The 24,156-nt window shown below is 27.3% G+C and overlaps 1 long non-coding RNA gene across 1 annotated transcript; it reads right to left on the reverse strand.

Annotated features, from left to right (window-relative positions):
- Nucleotides 1-1,193: 1,193 nt before the first annotated feature.
- On the reverse strand, nucleotides 1,194-15,725 carry LOC126302183 (uncharacterized). The gene is made up of 2 exons (XR_007553099.1): nucleotides 14,880-15,725; nucleotides 1,194-1,391 (listed from the first exon to the last, which is right to left on the reverse strand). It is a non-coding gene; the product is annotated as an uncharacterized LOC126302183 (long non-coding RNA).
- Between the last annotated feature and the right edge of the window lie 8,431 nt (nucleotides 15,726-24,156).

A 24,156-nucleotide genomic window follows, 5' to 3' on the forward strand; every position in this document is an offset into this window, starting at 1 on the left:
ACGAATAGGTCCCTGATTAATATTGGTGATTTTAACAACTGCTAGTAGTGCTAAAAATAAATAAATTATTATTATTATTGTAATAATGAATGTTGGTCTATTATATAATTTTTCTAAAGATATTGTTATTTTTTGATAATTGATTGAATTATCAATATTTATAGTTTCGGTGTTTTTGAAAAAGTCTATAAATATAGATATATCTAGAATAATTAATATTAATATGATAAATACTCACATTATTAATGTAATAATTATAGTGATTGATTTAGGCTGAAATATTTCGTTTGTAGCAATTCTTGTAATGTAAATAAATAATACTAGTATACCACCAAGAAATGTTAAAAATAAAATATATGATAATCAATATCTTTCTATTATTGTTCCTGTTATTAATCCAACTAGGAAGGTTTGAAGGATAATAAAAAGCATTATTGATATTGGGTGTCTTAGTTTAATAAAATTAATATTTATTACATTTTATAATGATATAATTATTATTTTGATCATTTCAGGGGTTAGTTTATTTAAAATACCGGTTTTGGGGACCGATGATGGAAGCTTTTCCACCTCTGAAGTTTTAAAAGTGGGGGCTGGACTTATTTCCGGTTTACAAGACCGGCGTTTATTTTAAACTATTAAAACTAATGTTTATATTCTCTATTTTTACTTCTTTATTGATTTATTTTGCTGGTGTTTATGTTTTTTCTTCTAAACGTAAACATTTATTAATGGTTCTTTTGAGATTAGAATATATTGTTCTTTCTTTATTTATGTTAGTTATTGTTTTTCTTATTGAGTTTGATTATGATTATTTTTTTCCTGTTATTTTTTTAGTTTTTTCTGTTTGTGAGGGTGCTTTAGGTCTTTCTATTTTAGTTTCAATAATTCGTTCTCATGGTAACGATTTTTTTAATTCTTTTGGTTTATCTTTATGTTAAAGTATTTATTTATAACTATTTTTTTGATCCCTCTTTGATTATTAAATAATTGTTGATGGTTGGTTCATTCTTTAATGTTTCTGTCGGGTTTTGTTTTTATAATTTGTGTTTATTCATATGCTGATTTGAATATAATTAGATATTATTTTGGTATTGATTATTTTTCTTTTAGTTTAATTTTACTTAGTTTTTGGATTTGTTCTTTAATAATCACTGCTAGAGGTTCAGTTTATTTAAGTTCATATCATTCTAATTTTTTTGTTTTTATGGTTTTGATTTTAATAATTATGCTTTATTGTTCATTTGCTAGATTAAGTCTTCTTTCTTTTTATATTTTTTTTGAGGCTAGATTAGTTCCTACTTTACTTTTAATTTTGGGTTGGGGTTATCAACCTGAGCGTTTGCAGGCTGGTGTTTATTTAATTTTTTATACTTTGGTTGCTAGATTACCTTTATTATTAGTTTTATTTAAGGTTTATGATTTTTCTAATACTTTATATTTTCCTTTATTGGTTGATTTTGGTTCTTATTATTTTATGTTTTATGTATTTATAATTTTGGCTTTTTTAGTTAAGATACCTATGTTTTTGGTTCATTTATGACTTCCTAAGGCTCATGTAGAGGCCCCTATTTCAGGTAGAATAATTCTTGCTGGTGTTTTATTAAAGTTAGGTGGTTATGGTATTTTTCGTGTTATAAAGGTTATTTCTTATTTGGGTTTAAAGTTTAATTATTTTTGATTGTCTTTAGGTTTATCTGGGGGTGTTATTGTAAGATTTATTTGTTTTCGTCAGGTTGATTTAAAGTCTTTAATTGCATATTCTTCTGTTGCTCATATAAGAATGGTTATTGGTGGATTGATGACTATGAATTGATGAGGTTGTGTAGGTTCTCTTTCTCTAATGGTTGGTCATGGTTTATGTTCTTCTGGTTTATTTTGTTTATCTAATATTATTTATGAACGTTTAGGTAGACGAAGATTATTAATTAACAAGGGTATAATTAATTTGATGCCAAGAATGGCTTTATGATGATTTCTTTTAAGATCATCAAATATGGCTGCTCCTCCTTCTTTAAATTTGGTAGGTGAAATTAGATTATTAAATAGAATTATATCTTGATCTTCTTTTAGATTCTTTGCTTTGATTTCTTTATCTTTTTTTAGAGCTGTTTATACTTTGTATATATATTCTTATTCTCAGCATGGGAATTATTATTCTGGTGTTTATACTTGTTCTCTTGGTTATTTTCGTGAATATCATCTTTTACTTTTACATTGATTGCCTTTAAATATTCTCTGTTTAAAGGGTGAATATTTCTTTGTTTAGTTTGCTTAAGTATTTTAATTAAAAATATTGTTTTGTGGAATCAATGATATGAAGTTTTTCATCTTAGGCCGTGAATTTATTTTCTATTTGTTCTTTGAGTTTTTTTTCTTTGTTTATGTCGAGAACTATAATTTTTATTTTAGGTATTTATTATTTAATAATTGATTATAGAGTTTTTGTTGAGTGAGAGCTTTTCAATTTAAATGGTTCTATAGTTGTTATAACTTTAATTTTGGATTGAATATCTCTTATTTTTATATCTTTTGTTATATATATTTCTTCTTTGGTTATTTATTATAGAGAGGATTATATATCTGGTGAAAAGAATATAAATCGTTTTATTATTATTGTTTTAATATTTATTCTTTCTATAGGTTTTTTAATTATTAGTCCTAATTTAATTAGAATTTTATTAGGTTGAGATGGTTTAGGTTTAGTTTCTTATTGTTTAGTTATTTATTATCAAAATGTAAAATCTTATAGTGCTGGTATATTAACTGCACTTTCTAATCGTATTGGTGATGTTGCTATTTTAATTTCTATTGCATGAATGTTAAATTTTGGTGGTTGAAATTATATTTATTATTATGATTTTATTTCTAATTCTTTTGAAATAAAGCTCATTACTATATTAATTGTTTTAGCAGCTATAACTAAGAGAGCTCAGATTCCTTTCTCTTCATGACTTCCTGCTGCTATAGCAGCTCCTACTCCTGTTTCTGCTTTAGTTCATTCTTCTACTCTTGTTACTGCTGGTGTTTATTTATTAATTCGTTTTAGACCAATATTGGATACTTATAATTGTGGTTGATTTTTACTTTTAATTGGTTGTATAACTATATTTATGGCTGGATTGGGCGCTAATTTTGAGTTTGATTTAAAGAAGATTATTGCTCTTTCTACTTTAAGACAACTTGGTTTAATAATAAGAATTTTGGCTATAGGTTATCCAAAGCTTGCATTTTTTCATTTATTGGCTCATGCTTTATTTAAGGCATTATTATTTATATGTGCAGGTTCAATAATTCATAATTTGAAGGATTCTCAGGATATTCGTTTTATAGGATCAATTGTTAATTTCATACCTTTAACTTCATTTTTTTTAATGTTTCTAGTTTATCTTTGTGTGGAATACCTTTTTTAGCGGGATTTTATTCAAAGGATTTAATTCTTGAGATGGTTTGTTTAAGATGAATTAATTGTTTAATTTTTTTTCTACTGGTTTAACTGCTTCTTATTCTTTTCGTTTGTTTTATTATTCAATATCTGGTGATAATAATTTTTATTCTAGATTTTCTTTTGATGATATGGGTTATTATATTTCATTTGGAATAATTGGTCTATTGTTTGTTGCTGTTTTTGGTGGTAGTCTTTTATCTTGATTAATTTTTCCTATTCCTCATGTGATTGCTTTACCTTATTATTTAAAGTTTTTACCTATTACAGTTGTTATTTTAGGTGCTTATTTAGGTTATCTTATTTCTAATTTTGATTTTTCTCATAATTTATTTTCTTTAAGTATACTTTCTTTTGTTAGATTTGCTGGTTCTATATGATTTATACCTTTTCTTTCAACTAAGTTTATTAGATATATTCCTTTAAAAATAGGTTATTATTCATCTAAGTCATTTGATTATGGTTGAGGTGAATTACTTGGTGGTCAAGGTTTATATAGATTATTTATTTATTTAATTGGTTATATTCAAGGTTGATATGATTCTAATTTCAAGATTTATCTTTTAACTTTTATTTTTTGAATATTTATTTTGGTAAAATTGTTTTTCGTTTACTTAAATAGCTTATAATTAGAGCGTGACACTGAAGATGTTAAGGAAGTATTTTTACTTTTAAGTATTTATAAATATAGATATATTATTTTTACAGTGAAAATGTAATGTTTTATTTAAACTATATAAATTTTAGAAATGTTAACGGAGTTTAACCGCTAATATGAAAAGTTAGCAGCTTTCATATTGGCTTTACATTTCCTTAATTGGAACTATTATAGTTCAATTATATTATTAACAGTAATACGCCTCTTTTTGGCTTCAATTAATAAGAATAAGGGTAGTACATACCAATCTTCCAGGTCGAAACTGACTGCAATATTTCGCTTCTTATTCTATTTAAGGTTGATTGATAATATCAATACTTTTTGAATGCAACCCAAATGTTATATTTAACTACAACCCTTTATTCTGCTCATTGTAATGCTCCTTGGTTTCATTCATGGTATAGTCCTCCTAACAGAACTAGAATAAAAAATATTGTTGATACTGTTCAGATTATAATGTCTGAAGTTTTAAAAATAATTACAATTGGTAGAATTAGTGCAATTTCTACATCAAAAATTAAAAAGATTACTGCGATTAGGAAGAATCGTATTGAGAATGGTATTCGTGCTGATCTTTTTGGATCAAACCCACATTCAAATGGTGATCTTTTTTCTCGATCTTTAATTAATTTTTTTGATAGTGTTGTTGCCAGGATTATAACAATTATTGGAATAATAAATGTAATGAAAACTTTTGTTGATAGAATTAGAATTGTTTTTCTTGATTTATATCAAGCTTTCTGATTGGAAGTCAAATGTACTATTTATACTAGAAAAACAATTATCTACCTCATCAATAAATAGAGATATATAAGAATAATCATACTACGTCTACGAAGTGTCAGTATCATGCTGCTGCTTCAAATCCAAAGTGATGTCTTGGTGAAAATTGATTTATTGAGTGTCGAAGAAGACATGTTGATAAAAAGATTGTTCCAATAATTACGTGTAAACCATGGAATCCTGTTGCAACAAAGAATGTTGATCCATAAACTGCATCTGCAATGGTAAAAGGTGCTTCTCAATATTCATATGCTTGAAGTATTGTAAAGTATAGTCCTAATAACACTGTGAAGAATAATCCTTGTAGTGCTTGAGTATGATTAGATTCCATTAAACTATGATGTGCTCATGTTACTGTTACTCCTGATGCTAAAAGAATAGCTGTATTAAGTAATGGAATTTGTATAGGGTTAAAGGGTTGAATTACTATTGGAGGTCATAGTATTCCTAGTTCAATTGTTGGTGCTAATCTTCTTCTAAAGAATGCTCAAAAAAAAGAAACGAAAAATAATACCTCTGATGCAATAAATAAAATTATTCCTCATCGTAATCCAATTGATACAAATCCTGTATGTAATCCTTGATATGTTCCTTCCTGTACTACATCTCGTCATCATTGAATTATAGTTAGTAGGGTAATTCCAAATCCAATTATGAATAAGTTAATATTAAATAGGTGGAATCATTTTGCTAGTCCTGATACTAGGACTATTGCTCCAATTGCTCCTGTTAATGGTCAAGGTCTATAGTCTACTAAGTGGAATGGGTGGTTTGAGTGAGTTGTTAACATAGGTTTAATATACTTCTCTAGAATATAGAGTTCTTAGAATTGAGAAAACATAGGCTTGAATTATTGCTACTGCTGATTCTAGAATTAATAGAAGTATTTGTCCAATAATTAGTAATGAGATTAAGTTTATTGCTATAGATGGTCCTGTGTTTCCTAATAAGGTTAATAATAAGTGTCCTGCAATTATATTTGCTGCCAACCGTACTGCTAATGTACCTGGTTGAATAACATTACTAATTGTTTCAATTAGTACTATAAATGATATTAATGCAGGCGGTGTACCTTGTGGTACAAGGTGTGTAAATATATGATTAGTATGGTTAATTCATCCAAATAATATAAATCTTAGCCATATAGGTAGGGCAATTGCTAATGTTAATGCTAAATGTCTTGTTCTAGTAAAAATATAAGGGAATAATCCTATGAAATTGTTAAATAATATTATAATAAAAATTGAGAGGAAAATGAATGTTGTTCCATTAAATGATTTTGGTCCATGAAGTGTTTTAAATTCATTATGTAAGGTTAAATTTAGTTTATTTCAGATAATGTTAATTCGTGATGGTGTAAGTCAAAATAGTGATGGGATTAATAATAGTCCTAGAAATGTTCTAGTTCAATTTAATGATAAATTAAAGATGTTAGTTGACGGGTTTAAATGTTGAGAATAGATTTGTTATCATTTTCAATTTAAGTTTTTTATTTCAATTGTTCCTTTTTCTGCTCTTTTAATAAGGTTAGGTTTAAATGAGAAGAGGTTTATTTGATTAAACAAGATTAATGTAGCTGAAAATATAATGAATAGTGAGAATCATATAAGAGGGGATATTTGAGGGATTTGGATATAATTTCCCCATCAGAAGTAGTCGTTAATTTACTATTATTTGGTTTAAGAGACCATTACTTACTTTCAGTCATCTGATGAATTTCAAGGTGTACTAATTTTTTTTAGTTACTTTAGATTGACACTCTAATGTTATTTATTTTAACTAACTCCTTAAATTATCTTAGATAATCACTTAATAAATAAATTTACTGAAGTTCTTTCAATTACAATTGGTATAAATCTGTGGTTTGCTCCACAGATTTCTGAGCATTGTCCAAAGAATAATCCAGGTCGATTTATTGTGAATGTTCCTTGATTTAACCGACCTGGCGTTGCATCAATTTTAACCCCTAATGCAGGAACTGCTCATGAGTGTAGAACATCTGATGCTCTTGTTAATACTCGTACTTCTGTATTTATTGGTAGGATTGTTCAGTTATCTACATCTAGTAGTCGGAATCCATCATTTTCTAGGTCTTGTTCTGGTGTTATATAAGTGTCAAATTCTACGTCTATGAAGTCTGAATATTCATATCTTCAATATCATTGTCGTCCAATGGTTTTAATTGTAATTATTGCATCTACTGAATCATCAAGTAAATATAATAGTCGTAATGATGGAAGGGCAATAAAAATTAATGTAATTGCTGGTAAAGCTGTTCAGATTGTTTCAATTAAATGTCCATGAAGTATATTACGGTTAGTATAGGCAATAAATAATATATAACTTAGGGCATAACCTACAATTACTGTAATTAATAATAATACAACCATAGTATGATCATGAAAGAATGATAATTGCTCCATTAATGGTGAAGCTCCATCTTGAAGAGATAAATTTGATCATGTTGCCATTAATAAATATTTTCTAATAAAAGGTCAAACCTTTGTTTGTAGAGCTTAAATCTACTGCACTAATCTGCCATATTAGAATCTAGAGATTAATGGTAATTCTGAGTAACTATGTTCTGCAGGAGGGTTATTTTGTAGTCATTCTGTTGATCTTCTTATGTTAGCTCTAAATATAATTGCTCGGTTTGTAATCATTCTTTCTCATATAATTACAATGAATATAATGATTCCTACAATAGAAATTGTAGACCCAATTCTTGATACTACGTTTCATGATGTATATGCGTCTGGGTAGTCAGAGTATCGTCGAGGTATTCCTGCTAATCCTAGGAAGTGTTGAGGAAAGAATGTTAAATTTACTCCAATGAATATAATTGTAAATTGGATTTTTAATCATGTATTATTTATAGTTAATCCTGTAAATAGTGGATATCATTGAATGACACCTCCTATAATTGCAAATACTGCTCCTATAGATAATACATAATGAAAGTGGGCTACTACATAATATGTATCATGTAATACAATATCAAGTGATGAATTTGCTAATACTAATCCTGTTAATCCACCAATTGTAAATAGGAAAATAAATCCTAGAGCTCATAATAATGGTGGATTGAACTTGAATTTAGTTCCATATAATGTAGCTAATCATCTAAATACCTTAATTCCTGTAGGTACAGCAATAATTATTGTTGCTGATGTAAAATATGCTCGTGTGTCAACATCCATTCCTACTGTAAGTATATGATGTGCTCATACAATAAATCCTATTAGTCCAATTGATAGTATAGCATAAATTATACCTAATGTTCCAAATGATTCAATTTTTCCTCTTTCTTGACATACAATATGTGAAATAATTCCGAACCCCGGTAGAATTAAAATATAAACTTCTGGGTGTCCAAAGAATCAAAATAGATGTTGATATAGAATGGTGTCACCCCCTCCTGCAGGGTCAAAGAATGATGTATTTAAATTTCGATCTGTTAATAATATAGTAATAGCTCCTGCTAAAACTGGAAGTGAAAGAAGGAGAAGTAATGCTGTAATAGCTACAGATCATACAAATAAACGTGTTTGATCTAAAGTTATACTTTCTGATCGTATATTAATTGCTGTTGTAATGAAATTCACTGCACCAAGAATAGATGATACACCTGCTAAGTGCAGTGAAAAAATAGCTAGATCTACAGATGCACCCCCGTGTGCAATAGCTCCTGCTAGAGGAGGGTAAACTGTTCATCCTGTACCAGCACCATTATCTACTATAGAAGATGTAAGAAGAAGGGTTAGTGAAGGTGGTAGTAATCAAAAACTTATATTATTTATTCGTGGAAATGCTATATCTGGTGCACCAATTATTAGTGGAACAAGTCAATTACCAAATCCACCAATTATAATAGGTATATAATAGGTATATAATTATAATTTGTATCAATTGGATTACGATTATTTATTAGTGAAAAGAAAGATTAAATAAGAAAGAATATAATACATTTATTGCTATACATGTTCCATATTAATCTTTAATTATATATAATAGGGAAGTTGTTGTGGTCATACATAGGGGCGCTTCTTTTTTTTTTGTTAATGTTTGTGGTTTTTTTCTTTTTTTTTTCTTTAAATATTTGAATCTTTTATTTTTTCCTGAATTAATAGATTTAAAATTTTCTTATTTTTTATTTTTAAAAGTTTTATTCTTGCTTGTTTATTCACTTTTTCTTTGTATTATATGTAAGTTTTGTTAGACTAAATGTTCTTTTGCAGTAATTTCATTTAATTATCAAGTGATTTTGGATTTAGCAATTGATTTAGTATCGGCATAATTCGTGCCAGCAGCCGCGGTTATACGATTGATACAAGTGAATATTATTGGTTAAAACAGTTGTTTATATTATTAGGGTTGAAATATAAATTTGTAAGGTGAAATGTTAAAATTTATTTGTGGCCCTTTTTATGAATCTGTGAAATTTAAATAATAAACTAGGATTAGATACCCTATTATTTTAAATGTTAATTATATTTACCAGGGTACTATTAGTTAAGGTCTTTAAACCCAAAGAATTTGGCGGTATCTCATTCCATTCAGAGGAACCTACCCCATGATTGATAATACACGATTTACTCTACTTAATTTATTTGTTTGTATATCTCCGTTATCAGAGAATCTTTTTAGAGTTATAATTCTCAAGATTTATAATTATAAAATATTTCAGGTCAAGGTGCAGCTTATAGTTAAGAGGAGGTGGGTTACAATAGATTTTTGTTTATAACGGATTTGATAGTGAAATACTGTTAATGAAGGTGGATTTGATAGTAATTTAATTTATTTAATTTAACTGATATTGGCTCTGAGATGTGTACACATCGCCCGTCGCTCTCATTATTGATTATTCTATTTTATTTTAAAGTAGCTTCAATTTAGATGAGATAAGTCGTAACATAGTAGATGTACTGGAAAGTGTATCTAGGAAGAGTTTCAAGATATAACTTATTAGTAAAGTGTTTCATTTACACTGAAAATTTTTCTGTGCAAATCAGGATATCTTGATTATTTATTTTATTATATTTATTTTTTGTTTATTTAATTATTTAATATAAATAATTTTATTGTATTTTTGTCTTAGTATATTTTATAGAATTGATTTTTTAAATTATAGTTTATTGGTAATGTAAGTGTTTTATGAAATATTATTTTAAATTTTTTTAAGTAGATTTTATTTATTGTACCTTTTGTATCAGGGTTTATCAAAATTTTAGTATTTATTTTACTTGTCTCGATTTGGGTTGATTTATAAATAATTTATAGTTAATGTATCATAATTATTATTAAATTATTTATAGAAATGAGATGTTAATCGTTTCCCAAGATATCTAGTTTCTTAAGAAAAAATTTAATTTTTTAAAGTTATTTGTTTTTATTTAATTTTTTAAGTAAAAATATTAACTTATTTATTCTTTAAGGGATAAGCTTTGAAGTTAATAACCTATAATTTATTTTATAGAAATATAATAGTAAGATTTAAACCAGCTATCTTTAAGATTACGTTTTAGTTCATTATTTTTTATTTTGATTTTATAAATATTTTAGGTTTTTTATTAAGATTATTAATTTAATTTTAAAATTTTTGTAATAATGATAGAATTAGTATATTTTTTTGTATGAAATTTTTACCTTGTGAACTTATTATAAGGAACTAGGCAAAATTGATTTCCGCCTGTTTATCAAAAACATGTCCTCTTGTTTATATTTTGAGGTCTGGCCTGCTCACTGAGCGTATTTTTAAAGAGCCGCGGTATTTTGACCATGCAAAGGTAGCATAATCATTAGTCTCTTAATTAGTGGCTGGAATGAATGGCTTGACGAGAAATCAACTGTCTCTTAATAAATTTTTGAATTTAACTTTTGAGTCAAAAGGCTTAAATTCTTCTTTAGGACGAGAAGACCCTATAGAGCTTGACATTTTACTTTTATATAGTTTTTTGTTTGTCTTTCTATATTTAATGATGATGTTTTGTTGGGGTGACATGAAGAATAGATAAACTCTTCATTATTATATCATTTATTTATGTTTGTTATTTTGATCCATAATTTATGATCATAAGATTAAGTTACCTTACGGATAACAGCGTAATTGTTTTTGAGAGCTCATATCGACATAGCAGATTGCGACCTCGATGTTGGATTAAGAAAAATTTTGGGTGCAGGAGCCCAATGATTAGGTCTGTTCGACCTTTAAATTCTTACATGATCTGAGTTCAGACCGGCGTGAGCCAGGTCGGTTTCTATCCTAAGATTGTTAATCCATATTAGTACGAAAGGACCATATGGTTAAAATATTTTTTGTTATATTGATTAATATTAATTTATTTACTATTTTGACAGATTAATGTGTTGAATTTAGAATTCATTTATGTAGATTTTTTCTACAAATAGTATTGATACTTTATGATTAATTTATATTTATTTTGAATTTTCTTTTATTGGTTATTTGTGTTTTAATTAGTGTTGCCTTTTTAACTTTATTAGAGCGTAAGGTTTTAGGTTATATTCAGATTCGAAAGGGTCCAAATAAGGTAGGTTTTGTTGGAATTCCTCAGCCATTTAGAGATGCTATTAAGTTAATTTGTAAGGAGCAGCCAATTCCTATTATATCTAATTACCTACTTTATTATTTTTCCCCTGTTTTTAATTTAATGATTTCTTTAGCCGTTTGAGTAATTTTTCCTTATTTAACTTATATGTGTTCTTTTTCTTATGGATTTTTATTTTTTTTATGTTGTACTAGATTAGGTGTTTATACTGTTATAATTGCTGGTTGATCTTCTAATTCAAATTATTCATTATTAGGTTCTCTTCGTTCTGTTGCTCAAACAATTTCTTATGAAGTTAGTTTAGCTTTAATTTTATTGCCTTTAATTATTTTAATTGGTAGTTTTAATATGTTTGATTTTATAAACTATCAGCTTTATTGTTGATTTATTATTATTTCTTTTCCTTTAGCTTTAGCTTGTTTTGCTTCTTGCTTAGCTGAAACTAATCGTACTCCTTTTGATTTTGCTGAAGGGGAATCTGAGTTAGTTTCAGGATTTAATATTGAGTATGGTGCGGGTGGTTTTACTTTAATTTTTTTAGCTGAATATACTAGAATTGTCTTCATAAGAATGTTATTGGCTTTAATTTTTTTGGGCAGTGATTTTTATTCTTTTATATTTTTTATTAAGCTTGCTATTATATCTTTTGGTTTTATTTGGGTTCGTGGAACATTACCACGGTTCCGTTATGATAAATTAATGTACTTAGCTTGAAAAAGTTTTTTACCTTTATCTTTGAATTTTTTTATTTTCTTTGTTGGTTTAAAGATTTTATTTATCTCATTTGTTTAGTGAAATTTTTTGAGAAAAGTTAATAGAAGAGTTAAACTTCTAATTTTATGTTTTCAAAACATATGCTTTTCCTAAGCTAATTAACTTTATTCCTTAATTAATTTATCTCATACGTTTGCGACATGGACATTAATTAAGAAATATGTGAAGTAAATAATTGTTAAGATTTGACCTGTTATAATATAAGGTTCTTCAACAGGTCGTTTACCAATTCACGTTAGTAAGCATACAACAACTACTATAATTCAGAATAAAATTTGATTAATAGGGTAAAATTGAATGCCTCGGAATGGTGTTTTATTATAAAATGGTAAAATTATTAAGATTCTAATTGATAAAAATAATGCAATAACACCTCCTAACTTATTAGGGATAGATCGTAGAATTGCATATGCAAATACGAAATATCATTCTGGTTGAATGTGAACTGGTGTTACTAATGGGTTGGCAGGTACAAAATTATCTGGATCTCCTAATAGGTAAGGATTAATTAAACATAGTATAATTAATAATGATGTTATTATTACAAATGTAATAGAATCCTTAAAGGTAAAGTATGGATGGAATGGAATTTTTTCAATATCTCCATTTAGTCCAAGAGGATTATTAGATCCTGTTTGGTGAAGAAAAAATAAATGAATTGCTGCTATAGCAGCAATAATAAATGGTAATACAAAATGGAATTTGAAGAATCGATTTAATGTTGCATTATCAACAGCGAATCCTCCTCATACTCATTGGACTAAATCTGTTCCTAAGTATGGGATTGCTGATAATAAATTAGTAATTACTGTTGTACCTCAAAAAGATATTTGGCCTCAGGGTAAGACATATCCTATAAATGCAGTTGCTATAACTAAAAATAAAATCACTGTACCAATTATTCAGGTATGTATATATATATAAGATCCATAGTAAATTCCCCGTCCTACATGTAAGTAAATACAAATAAAAAATATAGATGCTCCATTTGCGTGTAAGGTTCGGATAATTCAACCATTATTTACGTCTCGGCAGATGTGTACTACACTACTGAATGCTATTTCAATATTTGATGTATAATGTATAGCTAAAAATAGTCCAGTTACGATTTGAATTACCAAACATAACCCTAATAGGGATCCAAAATTTCATCAAAATGAAATATTTGTTGGGGCAGGTAAGTCAATTAAAGAGTTATTAATAATTTTAATTAAAGGATGTCTTAATCGTAAGGGTTAATTCATTAGTAATTATCTTATTTTACGAATAGGTCCCTGATTAATATTGGTGATTTTAACAACTGCTAGTAGTGCTAAAAATAAATAAATTATTATTATTATTGTAATAATGAATGTTGGTCTATTATATAATTTTTCTAAAGATATTGTTATTTCTTGATAATTGATTGAATTATCAATATTTATAGTTTCGGTGTTTTTGAAAAAGTCTATAAATATAGATATATCTAGAATAATTAATATTAATATGATAAATACTCACATTATTAATGTAATAATTATAGTGATTGATTTAGGCTGAAATATTTCGTTTGATGCAATTCTTGTAATGTAAATAAATAATACTAGTATACCACCAAGAAATGTTAAAAATAAAATATATGATAATCAATATCTTTCTATTATTGTTCCTGTTATTAATCCAACTAGGAAGGTTTGAAGGATAATAAAAAGCATTATTGATTTTGGGTGTCTTAATTTAATAAAATTAATATTTATTACATTTGATAATGATATAATTATTATTTTGATCATTTCAGGGGTTAGTTTATTTAAAATACCGGTTTTGGGGACCGATGATGGAAGCTTTTCCACCTCTGAAGTTTTAAAAGTGGGGGCTGGACTTATTTCCGGTTTACAAGACCGGCGTTTTTTTTTAAACTATTAAAACTAATGTTTATATTCTCTATTTTTACTTCTTTATTGATTTATTTTGCTGGTGTTTATGTTTTTTCTTCTAAACGTAAACATTTATTAATGGTTCTTTTGAGATTAGAATATATTGTTCTTTCTTTATTTATGTTAGTTATTGTTTTTCTTATTGAGTTTGATTATGATTATTTTTTTCCTGTTATTTTTTTAGTTTTTTCTGTTTGTGAGGGTGCTTTAGGTCTTTCTATTTTAGTTTCAATAATTCGTTCTCATGGTAATGATTTTTTAATTCTTTTGGTTTATCTTTATGTTAAAGTATTTATTTATAACTATTTTTTTGATCCCTCTTTGTTTATTAAATAATTGTTGATGGTTGGTTCATTCTTTAATGTTTCTGTCGGGTTTTGTTTTTATAATTTGTGTTTATTCATATGCTGATTTGAATATAATTAGATATTATTTTGGTATTGATTATTTTTCTTTTAGTTTAATTTTACTTAGTTTTTGGATTTGTTCTTTAATAATCACTGCTAGAGGTTCAGTTTATTTAAGTTCATATCATTCTAATTTTTTTGTTTTTATGGTTTTGATTTTAATAATTATGCTTTATTGTTCATTTGCTAGATTAAGTCTTCTTTCTTTTTATATTTTTTTTGAGGCTAGATTAGTTCCTACTTTACTTTTAATTTTGGGTTGGGGTTATCAACCTGAGCGTTTGCAGGCTGGTGTTTATTTAATTTTTTATACTTTGGTTGCTAGATCACCTTTATTATTAGTTTTATTTAAGGTTTATGATTTTTCTAATACTTTGTATTTTCCTTTATTGGTTGATTTTGGTTCTTATTATTTTATGTTTTATGTATTTATAATTTTGGCTTTTTTAGTTAAGATACCTATGTTTTTGGTTCATTTATGACTTCCTAAGGCTCATGTAGAGGCCCCTATTTCAGGTAGAATAATTCTTGCTGGTGTTTTATTAAAGTTAGGTGGTTATGGTATTTTTCGTGTTATAAAGGTTATTTCTTATTTGGGTTTAAAGTTTAATTATTTTTGATTGTCTTTAGGTTTATCTGGGGGTGTTATTGTAAGATTTATTTGTTTTCGTCAGGTTGATTTAAAGTCTTTAATTGCATATTCTTCTGTTGCTCATATAAGAATGGTTATTGGTGTATTGATGACTATGAATTGATGAGGTTGTGTAGGTTCTCTTTCTCTAATGGTTGGTCATGGTTTATGTTCTTCTGGTTTATTTTGTTTATCTAATATTATTTATGAACGTTTAGGTAGACGAAGATTATTAATTAACAAGGGTATAATTAATTTGATGCCAAGAATGGCTTTATGATGATTTCTTTTAAGATCATCAAATATGGCTGCTCCTCCTTCTTTAAATTTGGTAGGTGAAATTAGATTATTAAATAGAATTATATCTTGATCTTCTTTTAGATTCTTTGCTTTGATTTTTTTATCTTTTTTAGAGCTGTTTATACTTTGTATATATATTCTTATTCTCAGCATGGGAATTATTATTCTGGTGTTTATACTTGTTCTCTTGGTTATTTTCGTGAATATCATCTTTTACTTTTACATTGATTGCCTTTAAATATTCTCTGTTTAAAGGGTGAATATTTCTTTGTTTAGTTTGCTTAAGTATTTTAATTAAAAATATTGTTTTGTGGAATCAATGATATGAAGTTTTTCATCTTAGGCCGTGAATTTATTTTCTATTTGTTCTTTGAGTTTTTTTTCTTTGTTTATTTCGAGAACTATAATTTTTATTTTAGGTATTTATTATTTAATAATTGATTATAGAGTTTTTGTTGAGTGAGAGCTTTTCAATTTAAATGGTTCTATAGTTGTTATAACTTTAATTTTGGTATGAATATCTCTTATTTTTATATCTTTTGTTATATATATTTCTTCTTTGGTTATTTATTATAGAGAGGATTATTTATCAGATGAAAAGAATATAAATCGTTTTATTATTATTGTTTTAATATTTATTCTTTCTATAGGTTTTTTAATTATTAGTCCTAATTTAATTAGAATTTTATTAGGTTGAGATGGTTTAGGTTTAGTTTCTTATTGTTTAGTTATTTATTATCAAAATGTAAAATCTTATAGTGCTGGTATATTAACTGCACTTTCTAATCGTATTGGTGATGTTGCTATTTTAATTTCTATTGCATGAATGTTAAATTTTGGTGGTTGAAATTATATTTATTATTATGAATTTATTTCTAATTCTTTTGAAATAAAGCTCATTACTATATTAATTGTTTTAGCAGCTATAACTAAGAGAGCTCAGATTCCTTTCTCTTCATGACTTCCTGCTGCTATAGCAGCTCCTACTCCTGTTTCTGCTTTAGTTCATTCTTCTACTCTTGTTACTGCTGGTGTTTATTTATTAATTCGTTTTAGACCAATATTGGATACTTATAATTGTGGTTGATTTTTACTTTTAATTGGTTGTATAACTATATTTATGGCTGGATTGGGCGCTAATTTTGAGTTTGATTTAAAGAAGATTATTGCTCTTTCTACTTTAAGACAACTTGGTTTAATAATAAGAATTTTGGCTATAGGTTATCCAAAGCTTGCATTTTTTCATTTATTGGCTCATGCTTTATTTAAGGCATTATTATTTATATGTGCAGGTTCAATAATTCATAATTTGAAGGATTCTCAGGATATTCGTTTTATAGGATCAATTGTTAATTTCATACCTTTAACTTCAGTTTGTTTTAATGTTTCTAGTTTATCTTTGTGTGGAATACCTTTTTTAGCGGGATTTTATTCAAAGGATTTAATTCTTGAGATGGTTTGTTTAAGATGAATTAATTGTTTAATTTTTTTTCTTTATTTTTTTTCTACTGGTTTAACTGCTTCTTATTCTTTTCGTTTGTTTTATTATTCAATATCTGGTGATAATAATTTTTATTCTTGATTTTCTTTTGATGATAAGGGTTATTATATTTCATTTGGAATAATTGCTCTATTGTTTGTTGCTGTTTTTGGTGGTAGTCTTTTATCTTGATTAATTTTTCCTATTCCTCATGTGATTGCTTTACCTTATTATTTAAAGTTTTTAACTATTACAGTTGTTATTTTAGGTGCTTATTTAGGTTATCTTATTTCTAATTTTGATTTTTCTCATAATTTATTTTCTTTAAGTATACTTTCTTTTGTTAGATTTGCTGGTTCTATATGATTTATACCTTTTCTTTCAACTAAGTTTATTAGATATATTCCTTTAAAAATAGGTTATTATTCATCTAAGTCATTTGATTATGGTTGAGGTGAATTACTTGGTGGTCAAGGTTTATATAGATTATTTATTTATTTAATTGGTTATATTCAAGGTTGATATGATTCTAATTTCAAGATTTATCTTTTAACTTTTATTTTTTGAATATTTATTTTGGTAATATTGTTTTTCGTTTACTTAAATAGCTTATAATTAGAGCGTGACACTGAAGATGTTAAGGAAGTATTTTTACTTTTAAGTATTTATAAATATAGATATATTATTTTTACAGTGAAAATGTAATGTTTTATTTAAACTATATAAATTTTAGAAATGTTAACGGAGTTTAACCGCTAATATAAAAAGTTAGCAGCTTTCATATTGGCTTTACATTTCCTTAATTGGAACTATTATAGTTCAATTATATTATTAACAGTAATACGCCTCTTTTTGGCTTCAATTAATAAGAATAAGGGTAGTACATACCAATCTTCCAGGTCGAAACTGACTGCAATATTTCGCTTCTTATTCTATTTAAGGTTGATTGATAATATCAATACTTTTTGAATGCAACCCAAATGTTATATTTAACTACAACCCTTTATTCTGCTCATTGTAATGCTCCTTGGTTTCATTCATGGTATAGTCCTCCTAATAGAACTAGAATAAAAAATATTGTTGATACTGTTCAGATTATAATGTCTGAAGTTTTAAAAATAATTACAATTGGTAGAATTAGTGCAATTTCTACATCAAAAATTAAAAAGATTACTGCGATTAGGAAGAATCGTATTGAGAATGGTATTCGTGCTGATCTTTTTGGATCAAACCCACATTCAAATGGTGATCTTTTTTCTCGATCATTAATTAATTTTTTTGATAGTGTTGTTGCCAGGATTATAACAATTATTGGAATAATAAATCTAATGAAAACTCTTGTTGATAGAATTAGAATTGTTTTTCTTGATTTATATCAAGCTTTCTGATTGGAAGTCAAATGTACTATTTATACTAGAAAAACAATTATCTACCTCATCAATAAATAGAGATATATAAGAATAATCATACTACGTCTACGAAGTGTCAGTATCATGCTGCTGCTTCAAATCCAAAGTGATGTCTTGGTGAAAATTGATTTATTGAGTGTCGAAGAAGACATGTTGATAAAAAGATTGTTCCAATAATTACGTGTAAACCATGGAATCCTGTTGCAACAAAGAATGTTGATCCATAAACTGCATCTGCAATGGTAAAAGGTGCTTCTCAATATTCATATGCTTGAAGTATTGTAAAGTATAGTCCTAATAACACTGTGAAGAATAATCCTTGTAGTGCTTGAGTATGATTAGATTCCATTAAACTATGATGTGCTCATGTTACTGTTACTCCTGATGCTAAAAGAATAGCTGTATTAAGTAATGGAATTTGTATAGGGTTAAAGGGTTGAATTCCTATTGGAGGTCATAGTATTCCTAGTTCAATTGTTGGTGCTAATCTTCTTCTAAAGAATGCTCAAAAAAAAGAAACGAAAAATAATACCTCTGATGCAATAAATAAAATTATTCCTCATCGTAATCCAATTGATACAAATCCTGTATGTAATCCTTGATATGTTCCTTCCTGTACTACATCTCGTCATCATTGAATTATAGTTAGTAGGGTAATTCCAAATCCAATTATGAATAAGTTAATATTAAATAGGTGGAATCATTTTGCTAGTCCTGATACTAGGACTATTGCTCCAATTGCTCCTGTTAATGGTCAAGGTCTATAGTCTACTAAGTGGAATGGGTGGTTTGAGTGAGTTGTTAACATAGGTTTAATATACTTCTCTAGAATATAGAGTTCTTAGAATTGAGAAAACATAGGCTTGAATTATTGCTACTGCTGATTCTAGAATTAATAGAAGTATTTGTCCAATAATTAGTAATGAGATTAAGTTTATTGCTATAGATGGTCCTGTGTTTCCTAATAAGGTTAATAATAAGTGTCCTGCAATTATATTTGCTGCCAACCGTACTGCTAATGTACCTGGTCGAATAACATTACTAATTGTTTCAATTAGTACTATAAATGATATTAATGCAGGCGGTGTACCTTGTGGTACAAGGTGTGTAAATATATGATTAGTATGGTTAATTCATCCAAATAATATAAATCTTAGCCATATAGGTAGGGCAATTGCAAATGTTAATGCTAAATGTCTTGTTCTAGTAAAAATATAAGGGAATAATCCTATGAAATTGTTAAATAATATTATAATAAAAATTGAGAGGAAAATGAATGTTGTTCCATTAAATGATTTTGGTCCAAGAAGTGTTTTAAATTCATTATGTAAGGTTAAATTTAGTTTATTTCAGATAATGTTAATTCGTGATGGTGTAAGTCAAAATAGTGATGGGATTAATAATAGTCCTAGAAATGTTCTAGTTCAATTTAATGATAAATTAAAGATGTTAGTTGATGGGTCAAATGTTGAGAATAGATTTGTTATCATTTTCAATTTAAGTTTTTTATTTCAATTGTTCCTTTTTCTGCTCTTTTAATAAGGTTAGGTTTAAATGAGAAGAAGTTTATTTGATTAAACAAGATTAATGTAGCTGAAAATATAATGAATAGTGAGAATCATATAAGAGGGGATATTTGAGGGATTTGGATATAATTTCCCCATCAGAAGTAGTCGTTAATTTACTATTATTTGGTTTAAGAGACCATTACTTACTTTCAGTCATCTGATGAATTTCAAGGTGTACAAATTTTTTTTAGTTACTTTAGATTGACACTCTAATGTTATTTATTTTAACTAACTCCTTAAATTATCTTAGATAATCACTTAATAAATAAATTTACTGAAGTTCTTTCAATTACAATTGGTATAAATCTGTGGTTTGCTCCACAGATTTCTGAGCATTGTCCAAAGAATAATCCAGGTCGATTTATTGTGAATGTTCCTTGATTTAACCGACCTGGCGTTGCATCAATTTTAACCCCTAATGCAGGAACTGCTAATGAGTGTAGAACATCTGATGCTCTTGTTAATACTCGTACTTCTGTATTTATTGGTAGGATTGTTCGGTTATCTACATCTAGTAGTCGGAATCCATCATTTTCTAGGTCTTGTTCTGGTGTTATATAAGTGTCAAATTCTACGTCTATGAAGTCTGAATATTCATATCTTCAATATCATTGTCGTCCAATGGTTTTAATTGTAATTATTGCATCTACTGAATCATCAAGTAAATATAATAGTCGTAATGATGGAAGGGCAATAAAAATTAATGTAATTGCTGGTAAAGCTGTTCAGATTGTTTCAATTAAATGTCCATGAAGTATATTACGGTTAGTATAGGCAATAAATAATATATAACTTAGGGCATAACCTACAATTACTGTAATTAATAATAATACGACCATAGTATGATCATGAAAGAATGATAATTGCTCCATTAATGGTGAAGCTCCATCTTGAAGAGATAAATTTGATCATGTTGCCATTAATAAATATTTTCTAATAAAAGGTCAAACCTTTATTTGTAGAGCTTAAATCTACTGCACTAATCTGCCATATTAGAATCTAGAGATTAATGGTAATTCTGAGTAACTATGTTCTGCAGGAGGGTTATTTTGTAGTCATTTTGTTGATCTTCTTATGTTAGCTCTAAATATAATTGCTCGGTTTGTAATCATTCTTTCTCATATAATTACAATGAATATAATGATTCCTACAATAGAAATTGTAGACCCAATTCTTGATACTACGTTTCATGATGTATATGCGTCTGGGTAGTCAGAGTATCGTCGAGGTATTCCTGCTAATCCTAGGAAGTGTTGAGGAAAGAATGTTAAATTTACTCCAATGAATATAATTGTAAATTGGATTTTTAATCATGTATTATTTATAGTTAATCCTGTAAATGGTGGATATCATTGAATGACACCTCCTATAATTGCAAATACTGCTCCTATAGATAATACATAATGAAAGTGGGCTACTACATAATATGTAACATGTAATACAATATCAAGTGATGAATTTCCTAATACTAATCCTGTTAATCCACCAATTGTAAATAGGAAAATAAATCCTAGAGCTCATAATAATGGTGGATTGAACTTGAATTTAGTTCCATATAATGTAGCTAATCATCTAAATACCTTAATTCCTGTAGGTACAGCAATAATTATTGTTGCTGATGTAAAATATGCTCGTGTGTCAACATCCATTCCTACTGTAAATATATGATGTGCTCATACAATAAATCCTATTAGTCCAATTGATAGTATAGCATAAATTATACCTAATGTTCCAAATGATTCAATTTTTCCTCTTTCTTGACATACAATATGTGAAATAATTCCGAACCCCGGTAGAATTAAAATATAAACTTCTGGGTGTCCAAAGAATCAAAATAGATGTTGATATAGAATTGGGTCACCCCCTCCTGCAGGGTCAAAGAATGATGTATTTAAATTTCGATCTGTTAATAATATAGTAATAGCTCCTGCTAAAACTGGAAGTGAAAGAAGGAGAAGTAATGCTGTAATAGCTACAGATCATACAAATAAAGGTGTTTGATCTAAAGTTATACCTTCTGATCGTATATTAATTGCTGTTGTAATGAAATTCACTGCACCAAGAATAGATGATACACCTGCTAAGTGCAGTGAAAAAATAGCTAGATCTACAGATGCACCCCCGTGTGCAATAGCTCCTGCTAGAGGAGGGTAAACTGTTCATCCTGTGCCAGCACCATTATCTACTATAGAAGATGTAAGAAGAAGGGTTAGTGAAGGTGGTAGTAATCAAAAACTTATATTATTTATTCGTGGAAATGCTATATCTGGTGCACCAATTATTAGTGGAACAAGTCAATTACCAAATCCACCAATTATAATAGGTATTACTATAAAGAAAATTATTACGAATGCGTGAGCTGTAATAATAACATTATAAATCTGGTCATCCCCAATTAGAGATCCGGGTTGGCCAAGTTCAGCACGAATAAGTATTCTTATTGATGTTCCTACTATTCCTGCTCATGCTCCAAATATGAAGTATAAAGTACCAATGTCCTTATGGTTTGTTGAGAATAATCATTTTTGCGGTAAGATGGCTGAATTTTAGGTGGTAGACTGTAAATCTACTTATGAGATGTTTTCTCTCTTATAATATTTAGGTCTTATATTCAATTATGATTCTAGACTGCAATTCTAGAGGTGTAAAATTTTACTAAGGCCTAAAAGATTATTCTTTTAATTATAACTTTGAAGGTTATTAGTTTGATTAACTTAAGTCCTTAGTATAATGAAATTAAGGTTGATGTTGAAATCAATCCTATTGTTGAAATTATTACTGTTATAGGAAGAATGATTCTTGATTTTTGGGACTTTATCTTTATAGATCACGAATTTTCTGTGTATGATATAATTAGAGCTGAGAATCTAATACGTATATAGTAGTAGAGTGTAATTGTAGTTAATACAACTATAATAGTTATAATAGTTGTTATATTGTTTTCTATTAATGATTGTATTACAATTCATTTTGGTAAGAATCCAAGGAATGGTGGTAGTCCACCTAAAGATAATAAAGATAAGAATATTATGAATTTAATTTCGGTTTTTATATTTCTGGCTGAATAAATTTGATTTATGAAAAATAAATTTATTTGCTTAAATAATAAAACTATAATTAATCTTAATAGTGAGTAAATAATGAAGTATAGTTCTCAGATGTTTTCTCTGACTGTTAATGATCTAATTATTCAACCTAGATGTCTGATTGATGAATATGCTAAAAGTTGTCGTAAGGATGTTTGATTTAAACCTCCTATTGCCCCAATAATAATTCTTAAGATAATAATTGTTCAAATAAAAGTTCTTAATTGAATACAATAAGATAAGACCATTATTGGGGCGATTTTTTGTCATGTTATTAATGTTAAACAATTATTTCATCTTGATGCTCCTATAACTTCTGGAAATCAGAAATGGAAAGGTGCAGCTCCAATCTTTAATAATAGTCTAGATCTAATTATTATTGATGGGATAAATTCTGTTTCCCATCCCATGGGATATTTTATTTGAATCAGCAAAATTGAAAATAATAATATTGTCGATGCTATTGCTTGGACAATAAAATATTTAATTGATGATTCATTTATTATTATATTTTTATTTCTTCTTAGGAGCGGAATAAATGAAAGTAAGTTGATCTCAAGTCCTATTCAAACCCCAAATCAGGAATTTGATGAAATGGACAGGATCGTTCCTATCATTAACGTTGATAGGAAGAGAAGTTTTGTAGAGTTGTTGGTCATTAAAAAGGAGAGGATTGATACCTCTATAAATGGGGTATGAACCCATTAGCTTGTTTAGCTTACCTTTTTACATTAAGGTGTATGATGCACGTTAGTTTTTGATACTAAAGGAGGTAGTTTAATTCTATCTTATGTAATTTTAATGAAGGTAATTTTATTTACTTTATTTACCCTATCAAGGTAACCCTTTAATCAGGCACTTCATTTATTTAATATATAAATCGAAAGTTTTTTTTTGAAATTCTTTTATGTATTATTTTGATTAATTAGGATTAATTTATCCTGCTCATTTTTTTATATATATATATAATAAATAATTTATATTAATATATTACATTTAATTGGAATTAAAGTATTATAAGTTCATCTTACCATTATCAATTGATTATTTTAATGCAATTATTTACCTAGGATTATAGCTACTTATGTTTTTAGCTTAAAATAGGTTATAATAATATAATATATATAATAATA

This window comes from Schistocerca gregaria, unplaced genomic scaffold (assembly GCF_023897955.1).
Source record: "Schistocerca gregaria isolate iqSchGreg1 unplaced genomic scaffold, iqSchGreg1.2 ptg000169l, whole genome shotgun sequence".
NCBI classification, from domain to species: domain Eukaryota; kingdom Metazoa; phylum Arthropoda; class Insecta; order Orthoptera; family Acrididae; genus Schistocerca; species Schistocerca gregaria.